The 9675-nt window shown below is 39.2% G+C and overlaps 1 pseudogene; it reads right to left on the reverse strand.

Moving 5' to 3' along the window:
• Positions 1-2704: 2704 nt before the first annotated feature.
• Positions 2705-9448, reverse strand: LOC147421619 (uncharacterized; annotated as a pseudogene).
• Between the last annotated feature and the right edge of the window lie 227 nt (positions 9449-9675).

The following is a 9675-nucleotide window of genomic DNA, read 5'->3' on the forward strand; positions in this document are numbered from 1 at the left end:
TTTAAAAAGGACCGAACAAAATAGGAGAATCGAAGTGGAAAAAAGTTGAGCATAAGAAGAAGTACCAAGAGATCAAGAAAACTGTGTGGGAAGTATGGACAACTGAAACAAAAAAAGAACAAGATGAAAAAGACAAAAGCAAAAACAATGTGAGTGTACCTTCCCATTACATGAAGTTCACTATTCAAGACCGGAAGATAGTATTGACATAGCCCATACGAGAATGTGGGACAAGGAGTCATATAACGGACCGGAGGATGTAAGGAAGATAGACCTAGGAAGAACTGCAACCCGTCTATATAACAACCAATTTGAGTTAAGAAGATGCAGAGGAGCTTGTAAACCTTCTTCGAGAATATAAATGTGTGTTTGCATGGTCTTATAAAAATTTAAAAGGAGTGGATCCTACAATATGTGTTATAGAATTGATATTTTATTATTTATTACAGCTGACAGGTAGAAAAGACTAGACCTAGCTTGGCCTATGCGAATGGATATGTATATCATGTACATTTTATTATTCAAGTTCTCTTTTATGAGCTTTGGCCATTTATGACCGGCCGGCCAGTTTGTAACCAATTTGACCATTCAAGAAATCTATATAACAAATACGTGCAAGAGGGAAATGGTACGGGGGGAGATTGCACCCAGTGTCTGTGTACTTCTTCTCCCCTCTCCCCTCTTCTCTCTCGCCGTGCCGGCATAGCACTTCGCTCTAGGAGGTGCGCGTGCACGTGCTCTTTCCCTCTCTTCCGCTCTACGTCTCTCGTTGTTCGCGTATACCTTCGATTACGAGTTCGTGGATGTGCCAGGTATACAGATTTGTTGATTTATGGCTTGCTATGTGCTATTTCGAGTATTCTGCAGGGCTTTCCGCGCTCTCGACTGTAGCAGTGGTATCAGAGCTTTGGCTACATTACTAGAAATACAATCACAACTATGGAGAGCTCGATTATAAACAAGAAACATAGCCAAGCTAAGTCTTCTTTCTTCTGTATGCGGACTTGCTTTATTTTTTTTCCTTTCTTGCTTGATATTATCTATCTCTGTAGATAAATCTAAGCGAAATTATATGTTTACATTTTTATAGAGTAGAAAACAATAAGAGAGCTCTATAACGGTGAAAGAGAGACAAAATATTAACAACAATAGCAGTTTGATTAGAGTTTAGTAAGTTAGATTAGCATGGAAAGTAGAAGAAGGCTTATTGAAGAAAGAACTGAATTGAGATGTGTTAGTATAATTTGATGAAACCGAGTAGGTTGGCATGACTTTGGACTCATTACTTTACTAAGAATCTTAAGAGATTCCAATAATTGTGAATGACTCGGAAAAAAAGGGAGGTGGGGGAGTCACCAAATGGCAAGCAAGACGAGGAGGGTTGGAGAGAGCGTCGTGTGAGGGAGGCAGAGGTAGCAAAGCAACTGCATGTTGTTGCTCTCCTGCCCTTGGCAGATATTGCCCAAGGCAAGTAGAGGTGCTTAAAGTAAGATAAAACAATCTATTTCATTTTAATTTTTTTCTTTCACTATGACCAGCATAAGTTGTCTCTAAAATAGCATAGCGAGCTGACGACAGCCATGGCAGCCTTGCCGGTCTCCCTAAAAGAAAAAATAAAATAAAAAATGAATGGCCCACCTCTGTTAGACACCATTACAATTGCCCAACAATATATAATCCATACTCCCATCAGCGCTGTTGTCTACAGTTTGTCCCCAAACTTCCTCCTCCTCCTACCCCTGGCTCCACATAATACCCTTGCGGGTTCCCTTTAATAGCAGACCTACAAAGACCACCAACACAACACCGGCAACGTCACCGGTGTCTGCCATCCGACAACATTCGCAATCTATAGGGGTACTCCATGCATAGGTACTACCCACACCAACTCCACTCCTGCACGGCAGTGTCCACTCTCCCTTTCGCATGCGTAGCTACTCGCATGCACCCTTCCTTTTTGGACTCACCAACTAGCACTCATGGTGCGACACTAACGACGACCACAAGCTTGTGCAGCTGCACTGTGTCTTTTTTTTTTTTGCATGGCGGCCTCCTCAATGGCTCACATGCGTTATCACAGTTAAGAGCGGCTGTCACCGGGTTTTTTTTTCTTTCCCTCTTCCGCCACTCATCAAACCCATCATCACAGCTATCTTCATGCTGTGCTCGCCTCTCCTCTCCTTTCTACCTACTGCCAAGTTAGGTGCAGCCTTTTGAGGTTGGGAAGCCTTTTTGCCAAAGGCCGGAAGCTTCTGCAATCGTTCCATCTCTCTCTCCTCAGCCGCCAAGAACTCTTTACCTCTCTCTCTGGCTGCCAACCGCCATTGTGACCCACTACCTTCAGTACAGCTGCATGCTTGACACACACCAACTTAGTTGAACTCTGTGTGTGTGTGTGTGTGTGTGTGTGTGTGTGTGTGTGTGTGTGTGTGTGTGTGTGTGCGCATGCTAACACACACTTTTCTCTCTTTAGCTGGCAGCCACACCAGCGGCTACACACACACACACACTCAAGCTGGACACTTTTTTTTTTTAGGGTATAATTTTTCAAATAGATCGCCGTTTGCGAGAGATCTTCCCATCTTAGAAAAGCAATGTCAATTTCACCTTTGGTATCTGCTGCTTTCAGTGCTGCTTCATCTCCATAAAAACTGATAGAAAACTGCTAAGGCCCTCTTACACAACATTATAGCTCCTCAAAATATTATAGAACTTCTTTAGCATTCTGACCTCCTTCTTGGAAAGCTTTAGTTGCTTGAATGTGCAAGGCTTTGATCATCTCGAGCGACTAGTCTTTCCTTCAACTTGACATACTTGACAAAATAAGGGAGTGCTTCTTCAGCCTGTCGTACAAGAGACATTTGAACTACATCTAATCAAAACAGCTTGGCTTGCAAACTTTAACTACGGGCAGTCTTCTCTAAGTGCCGTAAAAATCATTTCGAGGTGTTCTACTTGCTTCAAAGACTTCTCAAACTCGCCTTTCTTGGATGCTGCTATTTCATACAGGCAACGGCATCCTATAAACTTTGCGATTGTATCTTAATTTGATGCGTCTGAGTATTTCAAATCCTTTTTGTACATATAACAAAGGCTTTGCTGACTCATTGCGCCACTCTGCAAGTGTGGCACATGTTTCACCTATTCTCTATTATTCTTCAAGAGTAGCAGATGAGCGAGCAAAGTCTCAAGTGTTTGCAAGGTTCTTGGGTCTGCATCCTTGCCAGAAGCTAGCTTTAGTTTATTTACTATATCCTTGAATGCTTGCAAAGCCTCTTCAGTTTTGGAACAAGCATCTTGAGCCTCACCAAAGGGTTTTCCCATTGGCTCTCGAGTGAGCTGTTTCATGTGGACTTTTTGGATGTGAAGTAGCCAAGGCATTTGCCTTGGATAGCACGTGTTTTTCTAGACCGTGGACGTGGAAGCATCGGTAACTGCTGGTGTGGGTACCAAGCTTGTATATGCTATGAGTGCCGAGGTACCCCAACAAGGCTGCCATAATGGTCTGGAAATGTGTGAGCTTTGAAAAGGCACGATCGCCCATCCTGTAATCCTAGAAAACTACGAAGCTCTTCTTGTTCATTCATGGTCTCCCTACGCCTTGCGCGCTTCTGAGCCGACTTGAAGAGCTATAACAAATCCGCGAACCACTAGTAGATTTTTGCTCAATGAATTAAGGCATACTATATGAATAGCGTGCCAAGATAGAATTGTTTTCAATACTCATGAAAAATTTAACTGCTTCTTGTCTGAGAAGCATAAACTAGGTCAAGTTCGTATTTGTATAGAAAGAACAAAGACTTGTGGACATAGGAGGTACTATCTGACATTAATCAGACTGGAAAAGACTGGACCGACAATATAGACATGTAAATTTGTAAGTTGTATGTATTCATTAGTGACATAGAAGTCTTCAACAAATCTTCCAAATAAAACACTATTAATGTATATTGAGCATGGCACATAATTGTGATTATTTTGAACAAGTATATAACGCGTTACTAAAGACTCTTTTTTTGCAAGCTTTGTAAAATTGATACTGCTCTTGTCAATAATTTTTGCATGCTTCCTTCACAACTTGCTCTTATACAATGTTGTAGGATCTAAACTTTATGCGCACTACAAAGTTGTGAAATTTATATTGATCATAATTGCATTGAAAGTGGCTTAACATTTGTATTTTGGTTTAGTCTATAAATTTTGCTATATAATCCAATTTTTAATCTTGATTGACATTAACCAAATGATGCTTTTGCTACTAACCTTCACTTTTAAAGCACTTGTTTAGCATTCGACAATTTGACTCCTAGCCATTTCCTTGAACCACCCCTAGCTATACAGCTACTCATGTGGGTTAAGGTGCTCTGGATAGTGAACAACAGTTTGTAAGTACCCTCCTCCTCAATAATGCTCCAAATTAGTCTCATACATGTGAAAAATGTTATATTTTTATGCCTAGCCAAGTCCATTGGTCACAGACACATAGATTCGCCGATTTAGGCACTGTGTAGACACTCCTCTTGGTGCAGATCCGCCGATTTAGGCAGCACAACCACAAATTGCATATTCATGATTTCTTAAACAATGTTGAATGCAGATTTTCCGATTTAGGCAGCACGTCTTATTGGTGTAGATTTGTCGATTTGGGCAACACCAATCACAAAATCATGCTGCAGTGGCTGGCCATCACTGCAACTGGTATGATTTTGTTACATGGGTATATAATGAAAGTGATTTGGATTTGGATTTATACTATGGAATTGGAATTTAATTGGGATTTGGTATCTGGTGATTATTATGGCAGTGTTTATGTGATGAGATTTGACATTATGAGATTGATGATGAGTGTGACCAATGATATCCTGATTCATCAGGGTATGACATATACTACTTATTCTAGTGGTATGGGACACTAGAATAGGTAGTATGTGGATGACGGCAGGCATAAGCAATGTTGTCTAATTTTATGGATTTTGTTTTACTATTTGATACAGATTTATAATCATTGTTTTTGACAAGTATTGTTTGCAGATTTTTATCTTCGCAACTGAGGACAATTGCTTTCCAACGGAGAGGTATGTTATAGAATTGATATTTTATTATTTATTACAACTGACATGTAGAAAAGACTAGACCTAGCTTGGCCTATGCGAATGGATATGTATATCATGTACATTTTATTATTCAAGTTCTCTTTTATGAGCTTTGGCCATTTATGACCGGCCGGCCAGTTTGTAACCAATTTGACCATTCAAGAAATCTATATAACAAATACGTGCAAGAGGAAAATGGTCACTCTTGCACGGGGGGAGATTGCACCCAGTGTCTCTGTACTTCTTCTCCCCTCTCCCCTCTTCTCTCTCACCGTGCCGACGTAGCACTCCGCTCTAGGAGGTGCGCATGCGCGTGCTCTTTCCCTCTCTTCCACTCTACGTCTCTCGTTGTTTGCATATAGTTTCGATTACGAGTTCGTGGATGTGCCAGGTATACAGATTTGTTGATTTATGGCTTGCTATGTGCTATTTCGAGTATTTTGCAAGGCTTTGTGCGCTCCCGACAGTTGCAATATGTCAGCATACTATCCCTTTAAAATCTGATGCAAAGCCTAGCAGACAAAGGCCATACACGTACAATGACACCTTTGCTAAGTGTATCAAGGAAGAAATCAATAAGCTAAAGGAAGCATAATTTCTCTATGAGATAGAGCACACAAATTGGGTATCTCCAATCGTTGTTGTACCAAGAAGAATGGTAAACTCTGAGGGTGTGGCAATCTCAAAAAAGTGAATGCAACCACTGTAAGGGATAATTATGCCTTACCAATCATAGATCACGCTCTTTAACGAGTGGCAGGCAAGCATGCATATTCCTTCTTGGATGGATTCTCTGGCTACAACAAACTTGCAATTTCACTTGAGGACCAATATAAAATGGTATTTGCCATAGAATGGGGCATGTTTGCATATCAAGTTATGCTAGTTGGGTTGACGAATGCACCTGCAACATTTCAGACATTGATGGCACATGCTTTCAAAGAATACTTGAGGATCTTCTTGGAAATCTATATGGATGACCTATGTGTACACTCTCTCCTAAGAGAAGAACATACAAAACACCTCAAAAAAGTATTAAAGAAATGTAGGACGTATAGAAGTTGTACTTATTCAAAAAGGTGCATTTTTATGGTCAGACAACGACAAATCTTGGGACATATTGTCTCAAAAAATGGCATATCCATGAATTTGGACAAGATAGAAGGGATTATTGAAATATCCTAAAACAATCAATGCAAACCAGGTACAATGTTTTATTGGACATTGTGGTTATTATAAGAGGCTCATACACATGTATGAAATCGTCCCCAGCCTCTATAAAGACTTATAGTGATCTTTGAATAGACGTATAAGTATGAGGAGTCATTTGAGAAATTAAAAGATGCCCACGTATCCGCTCTAGTGCTAAAATCACCTGATTGGGAAAAAATCTTTCACGTTCATATTGATGTCTTTGCATTTGCTATAGGATGTATTTTGGCTTAACCAGGAGATGGAACTATGAACTTCCTAGTCTACTATTCCAGTCAACAAATCAACAATGCTAAAAAGAACTACATCACCCCCAACAGAGAGGGGCTTGGAATGATTTATGTTGTTAAGAAATTTTGGCATTATCTCCTTGCAAATAAGTTTACATTTTTTCACGGACCATCAAGCCCTCTTGTACCATGTCAACAAACCATGCAATACAGGGCAAATCGTAAGATGGTTCATCATATTGCTTGAGTTGACTTTATTGTAGTGGTTAAAAAGAGGAAGGCATATCTTTGATCAGATCACCTTTCTTGATTGCCAAATGGAGAGACTCCAGAGGAAGTGGATGATGATTTTACCAGATGCATATCTCTTCAATATAGAAATGGTACCTAAGTGGTCCCAAGAGATCGTAAGTCTACTATCACATGATGGAGAATTTGACAAAACTGACCAAGATCCTAAACAACGAACAATGTGGTAAGCTAAGAAATTTCACTTGATTGGCGGACGTTTATATAATCTAGGATCCGACTGTATCCTATGAGTGTACATAGAACCAAAGGAATTTAAGCCTATTTGCTAGAAGCACAAAATCAATATTTGACATTTCATTGCTCATCCACAAAAACTTTCCAACGCTTGCGACAATTGGGAGTGTATAGGTCGACTACGCGTGTTGATGTTCATGATTAGGTAACTAGATGTGCCGAATTCAGATCAAGTCCACCAATAGAGCATGCAACGCTGTTTCAAATAACAATTATGAGAGAATGGAGTCAATATATTGTTGACTTCTTGGAGATGCAAACATTTCCTGAAAATACCACCAGAGCACAACAAAAAGCGATAGGAATAGAAGCTCGTGATTTCACTTTGATTGAAAGTCAACTTTATAAAAGAGAAAAGGATAACCAGCGTATGTTGAGCGTCATGGAGAGCATGTACATTTTAATCCTGGAACAAGCACATTAAGGATTAATTGGAGGCCATTTCTCAGGGGAAAAGACAACCAAAATTTTCCTCACCTTTAGAATATGATGGCCAACACTATATATGAACACAAATGAATTTACAAGATGATGAGACTCTCGTCAATGCACCAAAGTGCCAATAAAACAGGCTGAGATTCCCTTATAGCCAATGATGGGAGCTTGAGATTTTTCTAAGTGGGGAATAGACTTCGTGGGACCAAGTTCACCCCCTGCTTACAAGACACCTGCCCAATATATCATTGTGGCCACGGATTATCTCACTAAATGGGTCAAAGCTAAAGCTACACAAAAAGCTGATGCCAAGACTACTGCACAATTTATGTATAAGAATGTCTTTGTTATACATGGTCTACCCATAGAAATTTTCAGTGATCGGGGCACACATTTCATAAATGAGACGATAGAAAATATTCTTGAAGAATTCATGATAGTTTATAATAAGTCTCCTCCACACTACCCACAGGCTAATGGGCAGGCAGAAGCTACAAATAAGACTTTATGTGCGATCTTAAACAAAATAGTCTCAGAGTCAATAATAGATTTGGATCAGAAGTTACATTCAACAATATGGGCCTATAGGATTGATTATAAAACCTCAATAGAAACAACACTGTATAACATGTTGTTCGACCTTAATGCTATATTGCCTATAGAATTCCTAATCCCAGCACTAAGATTAGCCAAACAACTTGAGTTGACAGGCCATGAAATGTCTTCATGAATAGATGACCTTGAAAAGCTAGATGAGCTTCACTTGAAAGTAGTACTTCCATCTATGCCCAAAAAAAAAGGCAAAAATATTTTTTTGATAAGCATGTACGATCAAAGGAATTCACAACAGGTGACTATGTCCTGATTTACACCTTAAAGCAACATGCTAAGAAAATTAAAAGGTGAGGGATAAGAACCTTTCTGATCAAAGACTTGTCACCAAGTGGGGCCGTCAAGCTTGCTACACTGGATGGTGAAGAAATGCCCAACTAGATTAGTGGATATTAACTAAAAAATTTGCTTCTAAAAATCCACAAGGAAAAGAATGGAAACAAGAGAAACAACAGATTGTTGGAGAAGCACAAGCAGAGGCCAAGGAACGAATAGCAAAACAACGGATTCTTCAACAGTGATAAAAGCATGGACCACCACTGTAGATTAATGTCATTCAAGTAACAAACATTGGCATAGAGAACATGCAGGATCCCCCCATTACTGTCAAACTAATTCCCTTTCACTAAATTTCTATTTTCTACATGTATTTCTTATATCTCTTATAAAGTAATATACTTCAATAAGAACAAATAAGGGTCCTCTCATTTGATTCCTTATTTTTTATATATCTCTTTTTTCCATTTTATATTTATATATAGGTGACACTATTCTAGATTCCACGAATTATTTATATACTAACCTATTTTTTTCATCATATCCATATACTATATTTATGCATAATACACAACCATGCATATTTTCAAACCCCTTAGAATCAATTAGGTCATGCTCTCATGCAAGGAGGGGCTCACTTTTGGAACCATATGCAAATTCAACAAAAGGGGGGCCACAAAAGACTTTTTTGTGAACAAAAATAGGCATTTGGATAGATTTTTTATATCCATCTCCACTCCAAATTTGAAGTGGTGGTTTCAAGACAAAATGGAACCAAAATCTGAATAATTACCTCAAAAAGTTTCATAATTTTTGGAGCTACCACCGGTGAAGTATGATTTTTTGATTGGACCCCAATCTGCCCACTTTTCTCACAAGTAGCCCATAATCTTCTCTCACCTCTTTCCATACTTCTACACACACACAGACACACACACAGACATACACACACATAAATTCATTTATCTCAACCCCTCACTCAAATCTGCACCTTCCATGGTTTCTCTCACCTTCTTCAGCATTAATCTCTCCTCTTACTTCCATAGCTCTCATATGAGCTCTACATGTACATACACCATCTCTATGCCTCTCTCTATTACTTCCAAAGTACAATTCCATCTTACATCTTCTCTATATACATAAAATTTTGCATGTAAACCATGCTTAACCTATACAAATTGAGAGATCTCATCAACCAAATTATCATTTTCATCGGGATAATCAAACTTGGCGGCCATGGCATAAAGAAGAGAAGAAGAAGAAGAGGATCG

This window comes from Adiantum capillus-veneris, chromosome 27 (assembly GCF_014529385.1).
Source record: "Adiantum capillus-veneris isolate H3 chromosome 27, ASM1452938v2, whole genome shotgun sequence".
NCBI lineage: Eukaryota > Viridiplantae > Streptophyta > Polypodiopsida > Polypodiales > Pteridaceae > Adiantum > Adiantum capillus-veneris.